The 18,188-nt window shown below is 41.3% G+C and overlaps 1 long non-coding RNA gene across 1 annotated transcript; it reads right to left on the bottom strand.

Annotated features, from left to right (window-relative positions):
* Positions 1-3,049: 3,049 nt before the first annotated feature.
* LOC119894396 lies at positions 3,050-12,707 on the bottom strand. Its single transcript, XR_005442917.1, has 3 exons — positions 12,613-12,707; positions 4,349-4,809; positions 3,050-4,218 (listed from the first exon to the last, which is right to left on the bottom strand). It is a non-coding gene; the product is annotated as an uncharacterized LOC119894396 (long non-coding RNA).
* Positions 12,708-18,188: the final 5,481 nt, after the last annotated feature.

The raw sequence follows: 18,188 nt of genomic DNA, 5'->3' as shown, positions 1-18,188 counted from the left end.
GCGCAGTGTCGACGCACAGCGCCGCAGGAAGCGCTCATCCAGCTTACTGGCAGCCTGTGTGTCTGGCACAGCCTGCAGCCAATCAATCTGGTGCTTGCTCACTGCCCGTGTCACCACCTCCAAGAGCTCGTCATAGCTTGCCGCTGACTGATGATGTTGCTCCGGCTCCCGGAAGTCTTCCTCCTCCATAATGCTGAGCACATCCAGCTCCTCAGAGCCGGACAGCTGCAGCCTCTCCGGGCTCACACCTCGAGCAGGAGAAGCCAAAAAGCGGGCTCCCGAACAGGGAAGAGGGGAGTCGGAGCCAGCAGATGAGGAACGGGAAAAAGCCTCGGCAGTCCCGATGCCCTCGGAGATGTCGCGCTGGGAGCCCCATGACCGAGGCCCGAGCCACGGGGAGAACTCATCCGGCCGTCTCCGGAAAAGAGAGCCGCACAGGACCTCAGCACCCTTAGGGGCAGGGCCTCGCAATGGCTGCAAGCAGCCCCCTCGAGAGCTGCCTGGGCATGCGGCATCCCCAGAAAGGAAACACACAGGGCATGGGTGTCCCTAGCCGTGATGTAGCGCGGGCATGGAAAGACACACTGCCTGAACTGCTCACCAGCCATCTCCTCTGCTTCTCCTTCCAGGTAACTAGATCCTCTTGTGGTTGCTTTATTCTGAGTAGTCTCAAACATGCCAGAGTGCCTGCTGCTCCGGTGTGCCGGCGTTCTTATATACGCCTCCAGTTACGCCGTCACACGCTACCGTTCTGGTACCGTTACCCGGCACCCGTGCGCTCTCCTCTTAGTCGTGCCTACAGGTTACTGCACGCTGGGGGGCAGGCGGAGGCGGAGGCGGAGGCATGGTATAATGGGTATTCTCGTTCCCATAGTGTCGTCACCGTCGCAGTTCGAGTTCCCTCGAAGGGGAACGTCTCGGGTTACGTATGTAACCCTTGTTTGCCGAGAAGGGGAACGAGACACTGCGTCGGTCCGCCACACCTCACCCCGCCTGGAGTGCCTTGCTTCATAGCAAAGAGCTAATGTGTCCGGTGTGCCGGCGTGCTTATATACGCCTCCAGTTACGCCGTCACACGCTACCGTTCTAGCAACGCCAATAGGATTGCAGTAGTTTCATTCAGGATTTCAGCCCTTCGAGACGCAGTTCGAGTTCCCTCGAAGGGAAACTGTACAGTAACATCTGGCTTCATGATCACAGAAAGTCACATCCACACTTCTGTCCAAACCTAACTATTCAAATGCAAGATATCTTAAACTCACATCTTTATAGCTTCAATGATGCAAATTAGCTGTTAAATATTAATTAGTCTTAATAAATATTGATTAGTCTGCACTAGGATTAGGTCAAGAAGAGGAAAGAGATCTGTAGCCTAGACTAGCCCACATGTCTGTGGTGCAAAATGAGTGTGATTGAACAAATTCGGCAAAAATGCAATGAAATTGAACGAAGCTTTCAACAAGGCAACTGGGGACGTGCACAGTTTCTGACTGATTACATTATCCAATGACTAATTTAACCCTAAATTGTAGCAGGCTTAATTTATCTGTGCATCCTGATCTGATAAAACACATCAATGTTCTTTCTTATCGTTTCACACTCACTTGCATGGTGGCTTATAGGTTAGGCTACTTGGCTACTGTACACGATAGGGTTTCCAATGTGACTTATGACAATGTGACTTCGATTGTAACTTATCAGCTTGAAGAACATAACCCCTACTCCTTTGTACATGGGTGAACCAGAGAAAAATCATTTACTAAATCCCAAACATCCATTTACAATATATAACACTAATATATTAAGCCATGTTATCATCAGAATGTTAATGATTTTATCTTCACGAAACTTCATGTGGTGACAGGAAAGGGCTGACCCAGATGTCTTTTCTCAGCATCTACCCAAGAATCTAATAATGTTAATGTATTTATGCAAAAGAATTTGAATTGAAAAGATATATCCAAAAATATATATATATAAAAGATATGTCCAAAAATATTCTTACTAGTTGTTAAAAATCGCTATTTTCATCGCAGATTTTGGCTGCAGAAACAGATTCGGAGTCATTGCAAAGTAAATACGGCGACATGCACAGTACAAGTGTATAAGTGTTATTTACAAAATATTTTAATAAAAATACCAAAACTGAAACACCATCAGATTTGTGCTTTTGCTTTGCATGACTCATAAAACCCAATCAGGAAGCCAGATGTGAGTATCTGCGTCTTCATTTTTAAAGTCCTCAGTCTGTCATTTGTCCTCACTAAAACACTACCCCAGAGTTTTAAAGTTGGTTGGCCTCGTTTTCAAACCTCTCCGTTTTAAGTCTTTGGATTCACCATTTTAGTCTGGAGGAGTAGTGCAAATGTAGCAAAATCTGTGTTTTAAAATGAAAACTTAGTAGTGTGGTTTAGGGCTATCCCCAACTAAGGATTTACATAGTCAATCAGAATCGTCAAGTCCTGCCTATAGTCGACTGATAGTGGAATTTTGTGTTTTTGTCGCTTTAATCTTGAAAAGCTGCAGAGCTGCAGTCTCTTTTTATTCAACTTACACTGTAAATTTCCAGCTAAACCGAGGCTTTTTCAAGACACTTTTCTTTCTCTCTCTCTCGCCTGTCATTCACCGTCTTGTGCAGAGTTTTATGTGCATTTCTGCTGCCGACAACCGCATGCACGTTGCGGCAACCATCCTGTTGTGCAGGATGTGGTTGCTGCTGTCTTGGTAAAAGACAGGATGTTTTGTAAAAGACAAAATCGCTTTGAATCAGGACTTAGGCTATAGAATGCTTTGTGAATGCAAAACTAAAAGTGAAAATTGTTTTTTTATCATTAGACAATCACAGATCATTTGGATAGATTGATCATTCTAGCCTTTTTTGTAAAAAGCAATATTAGCCTACACAATTAAACAGTATACCCAATCTTGATATATTGAAGTAACAATTTAAATTTACTTGTTTCTTGAACATTGTTTCTTGAGCATTATTAAAATCATGAACACAATTTACTTGGTTGATTACAAAAATGTATAAAACAAACATTTTGCGTAGATGTTTATAACAGATGGTTTATTAAAAAACTGAACTGCAGGTACAGGAGAAACATAAAGTAGGCTAACTAGAGAGACACCTCCCACCAAAGACCTCGGTTTTGACTTATCACAGTTGTATTAAAATACTGTACATACATCTACTTGGGATTTAGTAAGGAGATGTAAAAAAGAAACAAACAAAACGAAGAAGATAGATTCCTGACTGTCCTCAGACAGGCTGGCCACAGGTCCTGGCTGCAAACACTTAAATCACAGAGAAAAACATTTTGTGTAGAACAGCATTTACAAAAGCACGACACAATTAATGTGATTTTGTTGTTGTTTTCCTTACTGTGCATCAGTTCTCATATATACCACAATACCATGTCTGCACCATGTAACAAACATAAACATTCAATAAATCACATCATACAGTAGCGTGCTTTGTGATTGCAAAACATCTGTATTTTACAGGTGACTGTCATAGACTATCACACACATCAGCTGAAAAAGCAGCTTACACAAGTAATAAAAAATACACAAAAAGTTTTTAAAAAATAAAAATTAATCCTTACAAAATACATAATAACACTGAACACTACATTTGTTGACATTTTCGCATACATGTTGAATTTTTTTAATTTGTTACAGAGTGAGAAGATGTTTGAAGTTAGATGGGCCATGGTCAGAGTAAAAAATATCTTTCTCTCAGTAAAGTCTATGTTCCTAAAGAAGTATTTCAGCTTATTGTTTGGCATCTAGAGGATAGAAGAACTCCAAAACAACCCAGCCAACAGGTGCACTGTATTGATTCAGTTTATGGTGAATCTGTAGCATTTAATAGGATTATAAGAGCCTGCAAAGCTCACAGTTGGCAGGGAAAAAGAAGCCGTTAGCAATACCAAGAGACTGAACGATTCTTGAACAGACTGAATGGATTAATATGTAGTAATGTGCTTTTCTGATCAAATGTGTTTCTGAAGATGTTCCTCCTGTCTCTGTATACTTAATAAGGCATGTCCAATATTCATCCATCAAATACTTATTCAGCATCCTCCATCGTGTTGTCTTTTGTATTCCTTCTGGATCTTGTGGCTTGTTGAAGTTAATTTATTTATTGCACTTCTTTATCCCATATACAAGGAGAGCAATGGCGAAAAATATGAGAATACCAAATCCAATTCCCTAAAAAGTGACAGTTGACAGAGATTTGAGACAAACCAAGATATTCATCAACATAATGGGTTACACAATAATCAAACTGATGCTGCTACAAATCAGTTTCTGACATTGTGCCAAAAGATGTTTTTCTCACCTGAGACAAAGCATAATGCTTGTGTGAACGAGCCATGAGTTCTTCTGGTGAGTATCTTGTTGTATTTGATGGTGTGCACCACTTCAGATAAGTGTTATCTACAGAGACAAATGTGCCTGGCCAGTCTGTCATTGCACAGACAAAGTATTGGCCATCAAGAAAAACGAGAACCTGCCATACCAAGGGAGGGAGAATGCTGTACACACATTTTATAGAATGATTTTTGCACTTGCATTCATGGATTATCAACATCAGAAAAAAAGATATACAGGCCGGAATTACAAAAAATGCAGATGCAAATAGGCCATTCCATTGAGGATTGCAAGGGCAAGCAAACTCCACCTCCACTATCTTCTCTACAATAGCCAGGACAAAAGCAAAAAGCATATTTGCAACAACAGGGCTGTGTCCAAAGTCTTCCTGAAGTCTTGAGATCAGCCGATCTGTTGCCATAATGAATCCTACACACAAAGAGAAAAGCGGAGATTTAAAGCAAGAAAAAAACAAGCATTTAGGGGATGAAGATGCCTTAATATGTTTTTGAGGAGGGTTGATTTCTTTTGTCACAAGCTTCTCTTAATTAATAACACTGAGATGGACGGCAGAGCTCTACAGTACTGACAGTTTATATAGAATGTTTTTATTTTTAGAATATGAAATCAGTCATCATGACAGAGGCCTAAAGCTGCTTGGACACTGCCAGACAGCGCCCAACCAACACCAACATTCTGCAATTGGCAATAGGTGGTTTTAGTCTTTAAAATGTTCAAAAAACCAATTGTCAGTTCAACACTGCACAGAGAGCTACTGCTCAGACTTTTGTTGCCTATTTTTTCTTATTTAAGTCACAAGGTCGAGGCTAAATCACTTTTTTGCAAGTGGAAATCTACTCATTACTGGTTGTATTGGCCCTTTACAGGTAGGCCTATTTCAATAGGTTAAAAGGACTGGGTGTGTCATAGTCAGCCATAACTCAGATAACGCTCATAAATGAAATCAAGTCATTTTTTGAGATCCTTTCAGTCACAAAGTAGGAGGTGGAATCAGTTTTTTGGCAAGTGCAAAATAGGCTAAATGGGTTTTATTGACCATTTAAATGTATTTCCACTGGTAAAAAGGACTGGATTGGTTGGCACAGAGCAAGCAAAAATATTGTAGTGTCATGGGCTATGGATAATTGCAAGACAGACACTTCTTTTATTTTAATTATAGCCTAACCCAATTGTAAATCATGTTAATTAAAGACTACAGTCTGTTTTCCAAATATAAACAAGGATATTAAACATATGACTACCAAACACAAATACGGCAACAATAGACTGATTTTATTGCCTATAATAACGTTTTGTGCAGGCCTGATTAGTATAAACTGCAAACACTTCAATTGTGATAATTACAGCAGGGTTTTCAAAGTCTGAGACTGGGCATCCCCTCAGACAAATCTTGGGAAAAGGTGCAACCCCCCAAGTTTATTTGTTTAGTTTCGCTCAATTCCTGGATGCCTGTGGGATCATGATTATGTTATTTGATCTCAACAATTGAGGCAACAACTGAGGCAAAATAGCCTAATATCACTGTATGAAGTAACTTCAGACTACACAAAATAGATTAAAAAAGGTCAGTCCTAAGGCAGTTTAGTTTTTGACTCTGGTAATGTAGGAAAAACAGTACACCGAAACTATATTTCTGAACTCTCTCATTAACGAAGTCACACACAGCTATTCTATATGTTGTCCTTTTAATAACTTATATAATAACAAATGTAATAGGCTATTGTTTCACTTCCATTCACTGAGCCTCCCCTGAAACTGTTTGGTGGCCCCCTGGGGAGGCCCGCCTCACACTTGAAAACCTCTGCATTACAGGAAACATTTAGCCTACATTTCACAAAGGCAAACCATTGCTGTTACCACGGACATAAAGTAATGCTTATTTGCATGCGTTGGCGTCTGTAGCTACCTGTCGGAAGCTCCGTCTTATACCGGACTCTTATCCAGTTTTAATCCACTCTTTTTCGTTACATTTTTTTATATCCTTTTTATTTAACTTAAGTTTTTAACTTGAGTTTTACGTGGGTTAAGGATTTTAGTCATCCGACATGGATTTTAAGCTAGATGACCGTAAAAACGCGATCAACGCTACTGATCGCAACAAAGCTCCGGTGACTATGCTAGCCGAGATAACTCTGCCCCATGAGGATTGCACACTCCTTAAGAAAGCGAACAAGAAGATTGCTGACCTTATGGAAGACATCCGACGACTTTCAGAGGAACTCAAAGAGAAAGATTCCCTGCTGACTGGCTTTATGGATGTGGCTTCAGTACAAGCCAAACAGATTGTTTCTCTTAGCGCAACCGCTAACATCCAGGACACCGTGTTTTGGGACCCCTCTACCCTTCCCAGGCTTTCCTCCTGCTCGACTCCGAAGCATCAGTCAACCTGGGCTGAAGTGGTGGTCCGTGGCTGCAAGAGAGGCTCGGATGGGGCTGCCTCTCCTCCGTCAATCGGCCTCTCCAACCGCTATGCAGCCTTGTCTAACGACACTCCGGTCCATCCAGCTGATGCACCTGCGGCTTCGAGTCTCCCTGATACGGATCTCTTTCGGCGCACAGTGCCTGCCGACACTGTTGTATCTCCTTCACCAGCTACATCTCCTGCACTGAGCCGCCGGTCTGCCGCTGGGCCTGATCGGCGGCCGTCATCCCGGTCAAAAACCTCCGCTTCCCGACGTAGAATCCTAAAGGAGGCTGTGCTCAGACTCTCCGGAGGCCGTCTCTACCCTGCACCATCGGGTAGCCCTTCTCTCAGGTCTGTTACTGCTACTCCAACACAACACTCGGCAGCTCACACACTCCATCCTCAGTCCGCACGCAGTATTGAAGCAGATTCTGCTCAGTCCTGCTCTGGAACCCCACAACCGGCATCTCCTCGTCCCCTTTTCTCCCCAACCACACTAATAATTGGTGACTCCATAGCCAGAAACATCCACCACGGCTGACATTTAAAAAAAACTCCAGGACCTGATGCCGTCGCTCCCGTCCTCCATCACAAGCGTGATAGTCCATGTTGGAACAAATGACACAGCTCTTCAGCAGTCTGAGTTGACAAAATCAGATTTTAACCGTCTTTTTAACTTTTTAAAGCAGTGTGGAAAGTCCGTTTTTATCTCTGGTCCCATTCCCACAGTTGGTCGCGGTGCTGGCCGCTTCAGTAGACTCCTTGGTCTCCACGACTGGCTCCAGTCCGCCTGCAGGGCTCATCGTGTGTGTTACGTGGATAATTTTAATATTTTCTGGCAAAGAATGCCTCTTTTTAAGACAGACGGACTTCACCCAAACAAACGGAGCTCAGAAATGTTAGCTGCGCACATACAGCATGTGGTGCGGTCCACACATGACTTACGTGAATGAATAATCATTCATGCAGCACACCTGGACACACCACCGCTCACTGAACAGATCTCTGCCTCACTGCCACAAACAACTGTCTCCACCTGCTGGCATGTAAAGCCGTCTGCTCCCAGCGCTGTTCCAAAGACTTCTATTCCTGTCATCTTCACGCATAGACCAGTAAACTGAAACGTGCACATCCCACACAGAAATAATAGTAATCTCTTAAGGATTAGGACAACTGCACCAACTCCAGCACCCAGAACAAATTCATTTAAAATGGCTCTCTTCAATGTGAGATCACTTTCAAGTAAGACTTTTATCTTAAATGATTTTATCTTGTCTGCAAATCTAGATTTTATGTTTTTAACTGAATCCTGGTTGCAAATGAATGACTATAGCCAGCTAGCTGAACTGTGTCCGCCTCAATATGATTGCTTTAGTCAACCGAGGGTCAGTGGTCGTGGTGGTGGGTTAGTGAGCGTGTATAGGAAATATTTAAAATGTCATCAAGTAGGCTGTGATGAATTTAACTCCTTTTGAAGTTCTCACTCTTAAAGTTGGAGGGCTGCAACCTATCATATTTGTTATAATTTATCGCCCCCCAAAACCGCCTGGAGGATTTTTATCAGAAATTCCTGAATTTTTATCTACTCTGGTTTTAAATTATGACAGAATTGTTCTTTGTGGCGATTTTAATATTCATATTGATGACCCCAACAATGTTAATGCAACTGACTTTTTAAATATGGCCACTTCTTTTAACTTCAAACAACATGTCAAAGGGCAAACACATAACCGTGGTCATACACTGGACTTGGTTTTTACCCTGGGTGTCAGCATTTCCTCTGTGGAATTAGTGGACATGACCATATCTGACCACAGATGTATTGTTTTTAGCTGTGATTCGCCTGTTACTCATGCCGCCTCACCAAGCTCCGTGTGTTCTCGCTTCTTTAATGAACAAAGTGTTTCAAAGTTTTGCGCATTCTTTCAGAGCCAAAGCCAACACCTGTCTGATTCCAACACCGACAATCTGGTCGATCACTTCAATCATATCTGCTTGTCGTCACTAAATATTACTGCTCCTCTAAAGGTTAGGCCTACGTCTAAAGCTAGTAAGCAACCCTGGATAAATGACAGCATTCGCAGCCTAAAAAGGGAATGCAGGAAAGCAGAGCGCAGATGGAAAAAATCCAGTCTCCAAGTCCAGTACCTCAGTCTGAAGGATTTATTAATTAAATACAATAACATGGTTAAGGATGCGAGAACACACTATTTTTCTGAACTCATTACTACACATAAACACAATCCCAGGTTTCTGTTTAAGACTATAGATCAGCTGGTAAACCCAACCCCTCCTTGTGCCTCAGCTGGAAGTAATGATGACTGATGATGATTATTTTACCAATAAGGTGGTGTCAATCAGAGCCTCTATTACCCCCGCGGCCTCTTACTCAGAGGTTCCTCACCAGCAACAAGAGAGTTTTAACCAGTTTTATCCCATCGACTTGTCTGAGCTTTTAAAAACAGTATCACAAATGAGAGTGTCCTCCAGCCCACTTGATGTAATACCTACAAAGTTTTTACTGAAAGTAATAGATTCTGTTGGGCCCCATTTGATCTCTGTTTTCAACAGCTCCCTATCTACTGGTTGTGTCCCTGATTATTTTAAAACGGCTTGCGTGAACCCACTTTTAAAGAAACCTGGTTTAGATCCCTCCCTCCCACATAATTTTAGACCAATTTCAAAACTGCCTTTTATTGCAAATATTCTAGAAAGAATTGTGTCCAAACAGCTGCTCACTGTACTGGAAAATAACAAAATATTTGTACTTTGTTTCAATCTGGTTTCAGGAAGTACCACAGCACTGAGACTGCCCTGCTTAAAGTCACCAATGACCTTTTAATGTCTGCTGATGAAGGCATGTGCTCAGTCCTGGTACTCCTGGACCTTAGCGCTGCTTTTGACACCATTGATCACAACATCATGTTAGACAGACTGAGGCACTGGGTGGGGATCTCTGGTACTGCCCTAGAATGGTTTTCATCCTACCTGTCAAATAGGAAGTTTTGCGTGTCTGTAAACAACTATGTCTCTTCATTCTGTCCAGTTAAATATGGTGTGCCTCAGGGGTCGGTCTTAGGACCCATTTTGTTTTCCTTGTATCTGCTTCCCCTTGGACATATTATCCATAAACATGGCATTTCTTTTCATATTTATGCTGATGAGACACAAATATACTTGCCCGTCAGATCCACAGACCCTGGAATGCTGAGTTCACTTACCGACTGCCTTTGTGAAGTAAAAAATGGATGTCAAATAATTTCCTCCAGCTGAACTCAGACAAAACAGAAATCCTGGTCATTGCGTCCGAGCAGATGGCAAATCAAATACTGCCATCTGCTGGTTCCCTAGTAAATCACATTAAGCCTGTGGCAAAGAACCTTGGTGTTTGGTTTGATAGTAATTTAAATTTCGAGCAGCACACCACAAAGCTTGTTCAATCATGTTTTTATCAACTTAGAAATATAGCAAAAATTATCTATGAGAGAGATCTATGTTAACTTTTAAGGACACCGAGACCATTTTACACGCCTTCATCTCATCACGCCTGGATTATTGCAACAGCCTTTTCACCTGTTTAACCCAAAAATCTATTGATCGACTCCAGACTGTCCAGAACTCTAACCTAACCCTAACCAGAACAAAGAAATATGACCACATTACTCCTATTTTAGCTTCATTACACTGGCTCCCTGTATGTTTTAGAATTGACTTTAAAATTCTATTGATCACTTTTAAAACTCTTCATGGCCTCTCGCCTTGTTATATTTCTGACCTTTTAGTCCCATATGCACCAGCACGTACCTTGAGATCCTTGGCAGAGGTCTGTTGTCTGTTCCAGAGTCTCGACTGAAAACTAAAGGGGACAGAGCGTTTGCTGTCAGGGCCCCGAGGCTCTGGAACAGCCTGCCCGAGGAAATCAGGTCGGCTGAGTCAGTGAACTCTTTTAAGTCCCTTCTTAAAACATACTTTTATAGGAGAGCCTTTCCCGATTTTATTTGACTTTATTTTATCCCTTTTATTTTATTGTATTTTACTAATTTTATGTTTATCTGTATTTTAGTCTTTTCAATGTTTTCATGCTTTTATCTTGTATTGTTTTTGTATTATTGTCTCTTGGGTATTATTGTCTTTACACTTGTTAAAGCACTTTGTAACTTCTTTTTGAAAAGTGCTCTACAAATGAAGATTATTATTATTATATTATTATTTGCTCGTTATTAGGCTAGTGTTTGATCCAGATAAAAGCAGCTGTAAGGCGTTTTCACACGGGAAGCGATTTAGGCGCCTCGTTTCAATGAGAGGTGAGCATGAAGGGAGGCACGCATTGCGACAGGCGTAGTGACAAGCCCGCCCCTGCCAGAGTTGAATTGACTTGACCTTTTTGTAGCCTACGCGACGTGCAGCACAAAAAGAAGATGGATGAGAGACTGATCCTCGCCGTGACTTATAAATAGGCTATATAGGCCTACGCGTTCACTGTTCACAGTTACCGGGACAATAACCGGAGGGCGTTTGCATGACTAGATTTATCAGCTAGGCTATGTGAGTATGAATAATATAGCCTATCAACTAACGCTACTGATAGTTTTACTGTAAGCTAGGCTATGAAAGAATACAGTGGCACAGAAGCTGTTGCCGTGGTTACTATCTTGACCGCCTTCCATTTAGCCTACTTGCGGAGCGCTTGTCTCTGTGTCTGTTCACATGAGAAGCGCAGAGCGACCCGTGGGGCCAGGCGACTAAGCAGGAGGAGTGTCACTTCCCGTGTGAAAAGACCTGTAGAGCTAGCCTATAGAAACTGGGTGATACAGTTTTAACACAATGGTCAATCAGATTTCGGAAGATGATCACTTTTCGGCATGACACCTGTCGCTTCCTCCAGCGAGTAATTACACCTTGTTAACCTACATTGACATCAGAGAAAGTTGTGCGCGCTGACGTTCTGCATGCGATTATAGTCTTGTGAAGGGAATGTTGCGGTTTAGCCATTTAGAAAACGGCACACTTTGGTCAGACTTTCCACGACTCCACCCAACCCGGTGTCATAACTCCACCCGACACCGACAAACACAGACACCATCAGCATTTCTTAAAAAGTGAAGAAACTTAAATTTATTCAGAATATAAATATGATCTGTGACACCACAATGGTGGAACGAGCTACCACATGCTATCAGAGCAGCAGCGTCCCTCTCTAACTTCAAGAAGCTCTTGAAAACTCATCTCTTCCGAGAACACTTCCTCTTATAACACCTCTAATTCCTAACATCTTACAGGCACTTCCTGTGCTCTGGCCTTCTATCCCCTACAATTATCTTTTTGCCTATTGATTGCACTTTTTGTTAACTCTGAATTCTTTCCCTAGGTATATACCCAGTTCATGCGATAGCCTATGTGCCATTAGCGCTTACTAGTAGGCTATTTCTTGCTACTTTTATTAATATGTATTGTCAGCTGTAGATCTCGTGCTGTATTTGATGCTCTGTTGATAATTGCCTCAAATGTAAGTCGCTTTGGATAAAAGTGTCTGTCTGCCTAATGAGTAAATGTAATGTAAATATAATGATGGGGTTATTGGATTTTGCACCATAACACCTAATTCAACTAATTAAATTTTATGTTATTTCTTATATCAAAAATAAAAGTTTACATTGTTATAGAACAATATACATATATATAATAAAGTATATTATTTAATTTCACCTTTATAATGCCACAAGAAAAAAGAATAGGAAAAAATCTCCACTTTGTGTAATTTAAGACGTTCTCATACAAAAAAATAATTTCATCAAAGTTTTACCAACCTTAAGCTTGACCCGAGAATAGAAATGTAGCATACTCTTCTTGAAGACTGCCTTGTGTAAGTGAAACTTTCAACTGTCTCTTATGTCTTGATCTTTGCATGCATGTTTTACAGTGGGAGTTTCCTTTCATTACCTTTTGTTAACCTCTCAACATTTTTGGCCTCGTCAAGTTGTTTTTTTCTTTTTGTTCATATCATCCTAATCAAATAATGTCAAACAAATTATACACTGTAATCTGAACATTTCTTTCTTTTTTTTCTGATAATCTGTAATTTGAGTGTTATCATAAATATCATAAAACACATATACAATATATAAAATATTATATATATGTGTGTATATATATAGTATTTTATAAATGGTATCTGATCCTGCAATTTTAATGCACCCTAGATATAGACTTATTTTCATCCAGACCAACTGCATAAATGTAAGCTGACAAATGGACTAAAGATCATGTCTGTGTCTTGCAGGGTGTGTGACAAGACATTTCCTGTAACTTTTCTGTTAACCCGACATCAGGATGGCATGACTGAAAGCAAAAGTAAAAGAGAACAACACAAACATTTACAAAGTGAATATAACAGACAAGCTTTTACAGGAATAAACTTTATTCTGGATTTTATAATAAGCTATTAGAAAAAAAGACCAATATGTTCTACTGCCTGATAAAACAATGTAGCACAAAACATTTACTGAGATTGGTTGTGTATAGGTTCAATTCAATTCAATTCAATTCAATTTTATTTATATAGCGCCAAATCACAACAACAGTTATCTCACAGCGCTTTTCATAAAAGAGCAGGTCTAGACCGTACTCTATGATGCTATTTACAGAAGCCCAACAGTTCCCACCAAGAGCAAGCACTAGGCGACAGAGGCAGGGAAAACCTCGAGCAGAACCATGGCTCAGGGTGGGCGGCCATCTGCCTCGACCGGTTGGGGGTGAAGGAGAGAGAGGGAGAGAGAGAGAGAGAGAGGGAGAGGGCAAGAGAGGAACAGAGAGAAAAAGAGAGGGATGGAAGGAGAGAGGGGGGAGGGAGGCAGCCTACACAATATCCACACAGAGGTACAGACAGTAAAGGTGATGTTGCTATAGACTAAATGAAAAATGGTACAGATATTTATAGTAGTGTTAATGATAACAATCGTAATGTTAATGATTATAATAACAATAATAATAATAGGACTAGTAACAATAGTTGTTAGGGTGTCGAGCAGGAACACGGGGGCAGCAGGTGACCCGCAGCCACAGATCCAGACTCCACAGCTCCAGAGCCAGAAAACCTGCAGGAAGTGATAGGAGGAGAGAGGAGAGGGACGAGAAAGCACAAGACTACCGGAAAGGGGAGAATTTAGTAACATGCAATAATGGGATGAGGTTGCATACAGAGGGAGAGAAAGTAGAGGAGAGAGGAGCTCAGTGCATCATAGGAAATCCCCCAGCAGTCTAGGCCTATAGCAGCATAACTAAGGGATGGTTCAGGACTCACCTGAGCCAGCCCTAACTATAAGCTTTATCAAAGAGGAAAGTCTTAAGCCTACTCTTAAATGTGGAGATGGTGTCTGCCTCCTGAACCCAAACTGGAACGTGGTTCCACAGGAGAGGAGCTTGATAGCTGAACGCTCTGGCTCCTAGTCTACTTTTGGAGACTCTAGGAACCACAAGTAACCCTGCATTCTGGGAGCGCAGTGCTCTGGTGGGGTAGTAAGGTACTATGAGCTCTTTAAGATAAGATGGTGCCTGACCATTAAGAGCTTTGTAGGTAAGAAGAATGATTTTAAATTCTATTCTGGATTTTACTGGAAGCCAATGCAAAGAAGCTAAAACAGGAGAAATATGATCTCTTTTCCTGGTTCCTGTCAGAACACGTGCTGCAGCATTCTGAATCAGCTGAAGAGTCTTAATGGACTTTTTCGAGCAGCCTGATAATAAGGAATTGCAGTAATCCAGCCTAGAAGTAACAAATGCATGGACTAGTTTTTGCATCATTTTTAGACAGGATGTTCCTGATTTTTGCAATATTACGTAGGTGAAAAAAGGCGGTCCTTGAAATTTGCTTAATGTGAGACTTAAACGACATGTCCTGATCAAAGATAACTCCAATATTCCTCACAGTGGTGCTGGAGGCCAGGGCGATGCCATCAAGGGAAACTATATTTTTTATTATATACTTTAGATAATTCGTCACGGAGGTGCTTAGGCCCCAGAACAATAACTTCAGTTTTATCTGAGTTTAACATTAGAAAATTACAGGTCATCCAGGTTTTAACATCCTGAAGGCACATTTGAAGTTTAGTCTATAAATAAACTACACTTATTACACATACTATTATCGCTAAAGGAGGCAGAGGAGTAACTGAATATCTGACACACCGAGCAGAGAAAGTAGGGGAGAGAGGTAGGAGAAGCCATCGCTAGCTGCTGAGCTAAAGTCGCTAACGGCTAAGCTAAATTACTGTAGCGTCAGCTACCAAAACTTTTGAAAACAACCATGAGATTAACAGCAGTCACTAAAGATGGAAAAAACTGTGAGTGCTTAGGCAAAATTACTGTAAGAATAAGTGTTTAGCAGACAGTTGGCTGCTGTAATCTAACAAATTTAACTGGTATTTAGCGAGAGCAGCAAAACATGGTACCAACACACAAGCACCGGAACGGAAATGAGTCGACACGCTTACCGCAGTACGTCAGCAACCTCGTCCAACATGCAACAACATACATAAGGTGGCTATATATGCTATATAGTTCTTCTGAAAAGTAGTTTACAACTACATCTTTGCAAAGCAGAGAGCAAATGCAAGCCTGCAAATTTCCTGTTTACAGTGAGTACATGAAGACCTTACATTGCAACTAGGGGTTAAGTGTCTTGTTCAGGGATGTCACAGTGGATTCGAATCCAGGTCTCTCACACCAAAGGCATGTGTCTTATCCACTGCTCCATCACCACCTTAATGAAGAAATGAGCCTGTCCTCCACAGAAAAATTACCATATCAGTCATTTTAGCCACACAAATTACAACTCATGTTTATGTTTATTATGGCAATGAACTCTAGTGGTCCTACAACACAAACACATGACAAATACGGTCACGTGTTATAAATAGCTACAGAGGTTTAATCTGGTGGTGGTTGGTTGGGTGGACGGAGAGTAAGTTAGTTGCCTTTCACCCAGGAATTTGCCTTTCAACCATTTGTTTTTTTTAAGTAAAGTTAAGTATAGCTATGTCAGCTTTATAGCGTTAGCAAGCTAGCTAGCAATAAAGTGTTGATAGTCCCCCTGAGCCCCTAACCCTTACCCTAACCTTCACAGGAGTTTGTGCCTACACCTAAGTCAGTGATTGTATATTTCAACCAGTGAACCCAACAGATGTTCCACCAGCTGCACCTCCTTTGTGTTGCTTCCAGTCGCTTTGAGCTCCACGTGTTTATGTCATGTGAGGTAGGTCACGAGATTTACGTAACATAGGTCCAGTTGGGAAACAGAGTTCGAAATTGCAGTTTTGGGAGGCATGGACAAATGCCACACACTCTCCTCAGAGTCTGAAATTACCTTTTGTTGACTGAAGATGGTGTTGAATGCTCCATTCTAGTCCTTTTGGACCTCAGCGCTTAATTCGACACAGTCGGTCACAATTTGCTCATAAGCATCTAAAAAGGTGGGCAGGAATCACTGACAAGGCCTAATATTGACTCAGGTCCTACCTATCAAACAGATGTTTCTCTGTGACTATAGCCAGCACAGTTTCATCCCCCACAAACATGCTCTATGGTGTCCCTCACGGTTCAATTCTAGGTCCTGTTCTATTCTCCATCTATATGCTCCCTCACGGTAGTATCATCTGCAAATACAATTTGCAATACAGCTCTATATCTCAATTAGGTCCGGAGACCAGTGTAGCATTTCTACCCTTCATTTGTAAGCCCTCAGCCAGAAATCTTGGGGTAGTTTTTGACCAGGACTTGTGTTTTGAATCCAACGTAAAGGAGGTTGTTGAGTTATGTCTTTATCATTGAAGAAACATAGCCAAGGTCAAGTCTTTTATTTCATCATGCTTTTGTCTCTTGACTACTGCACTCTCTATGTACCTGTCTCAATCAGAAATCAATTCATTGCTTACAATTAGTCCGAAATGCTACAGCTTTATCTTGCAAAAAATGAGACCATATCACCCCAGTATTAGTTATTAGTTATTAATTTAGTTATGCATTTTAATAAATTTATGAGAATGAATACCCAATTATGAATTTTAATATTCATAAAAATCAACAATTATTCCTCATTCCAGGGCACCACCGGAGTTGTTATAATCCTAGAGTCTAGGACCTCTAGGTAGCTTTTAATAATTATACAATTATTACTAGTGATCAGTTAGTTAATAATCGCTCAATTATCTTAAATCATCAGTCAGTCTCATATCTAAAGGGTCAGTTCTCTTGGCAGGGACGTAGAAATAGGCAACACACACAGTTCTTGATTATATTACAGTGAATTTATTCTCTAACTAATGTTATATAAAAGGGTAAATAAACAATGGTGGCACAATGAGCCTGGAGGTTCGATTGTGGGAAGCATTTTGTCTCATACGGCATGAGAGAACTAATGAAAGTAAGCTATGAATTTAGGAGTTAAAAAGAAATATTAATATTTCGGTACATCTCTGACCACAGAATGTGTGTTAGGTCTTACGGCTTGTCGACGGCCTGCTTTGGCCTGTTGCATGGGTCCCACACTAGCTGCCCGATCCTGGCTTTTTGCTAGGGATTCCCCGGGGTTCTCCGTGTCTGAAGAAAACGCCATCCTCCCTCTGGCAATTCGGCTGTTTTCAGGTTTCCTTTGTTGCCACTGGGCGAGACCACGTGGCTTGGTCTGACCTTGGTGAAGTTGGCTCGATGAAAAAGTTTAAAATGGAACTTGGTCGTTCCTGAATTAGTCCAGTGTAACTTAACGGTCTGATAACTTTAACAAAACAAAAGAAAGAAAGAAAACAAACTGAGGGGCAGATCGATGTCGTGGCACTTCGCGTGTGTAGCTTCAAACGAACAAAGGGCTGGCCGACTCTTAGGGCGTTGCCTGGCGAGGCACGCCGGATGCGTGCCGAAGCGTCCAGAGAGCAGGGAAGAGAAAAGAAGAGAAGAGCAAAAAAAAAAGCGTGTCGCTCTTTTGTTGTCTGGGGCGTGGTTCCCCAGAGGGCGTTTCAGGTTTCCCGAGGGACTGCCTTTCTAAACTTAATGTCTAAAAAGAAAAGAAAATCTATTTGCGTATATTATAATCAAATATTTTCCACAATCAAACCTCAATGGTCGAACAGTTGTACCGTTCTAAGTTAAGCATTTGGTAACAGGAAACAATTGTCACATTATTGGTCAGGATATTTATACATTTAGCGGCATTTCCAACGATGGTATGTAATACTTATTTTGTCCACTTGGGGGAGCTCAGGTTACATGAGGAAAGCTTAGATTAATCCAAGATCATCTCTCCTTAGGAACCGGGGAATTTAGTATTCATCCTTAAATTCAACCCGGTGATTACAGTATAGTAAGACATTTCTTTATCATCATTTATAAAGGA

Source organism: Micropterus salmoides, unplaced genomic scaffold, assembly GCF_014851395.1.
Source record: "Micropterus salmoides isolate LMB-PRFRI ecotype aquatic unplaced genomic scaffold, ASM1485139v1 Ms_hic_scaffold_8, whole genome shotgun sequence".
NCBI classification, from domain to species: Eukaryota; Metazoa; Chordata; class Actinopteri; order Centrarchiformes; family Centrarchidae; genus Micropterus; species Micropterus salmoides.
Note: the sequence above shows the minus strand (reverse complement) of the source record. Positions and strands in the feature narration are given on the sequence as shown.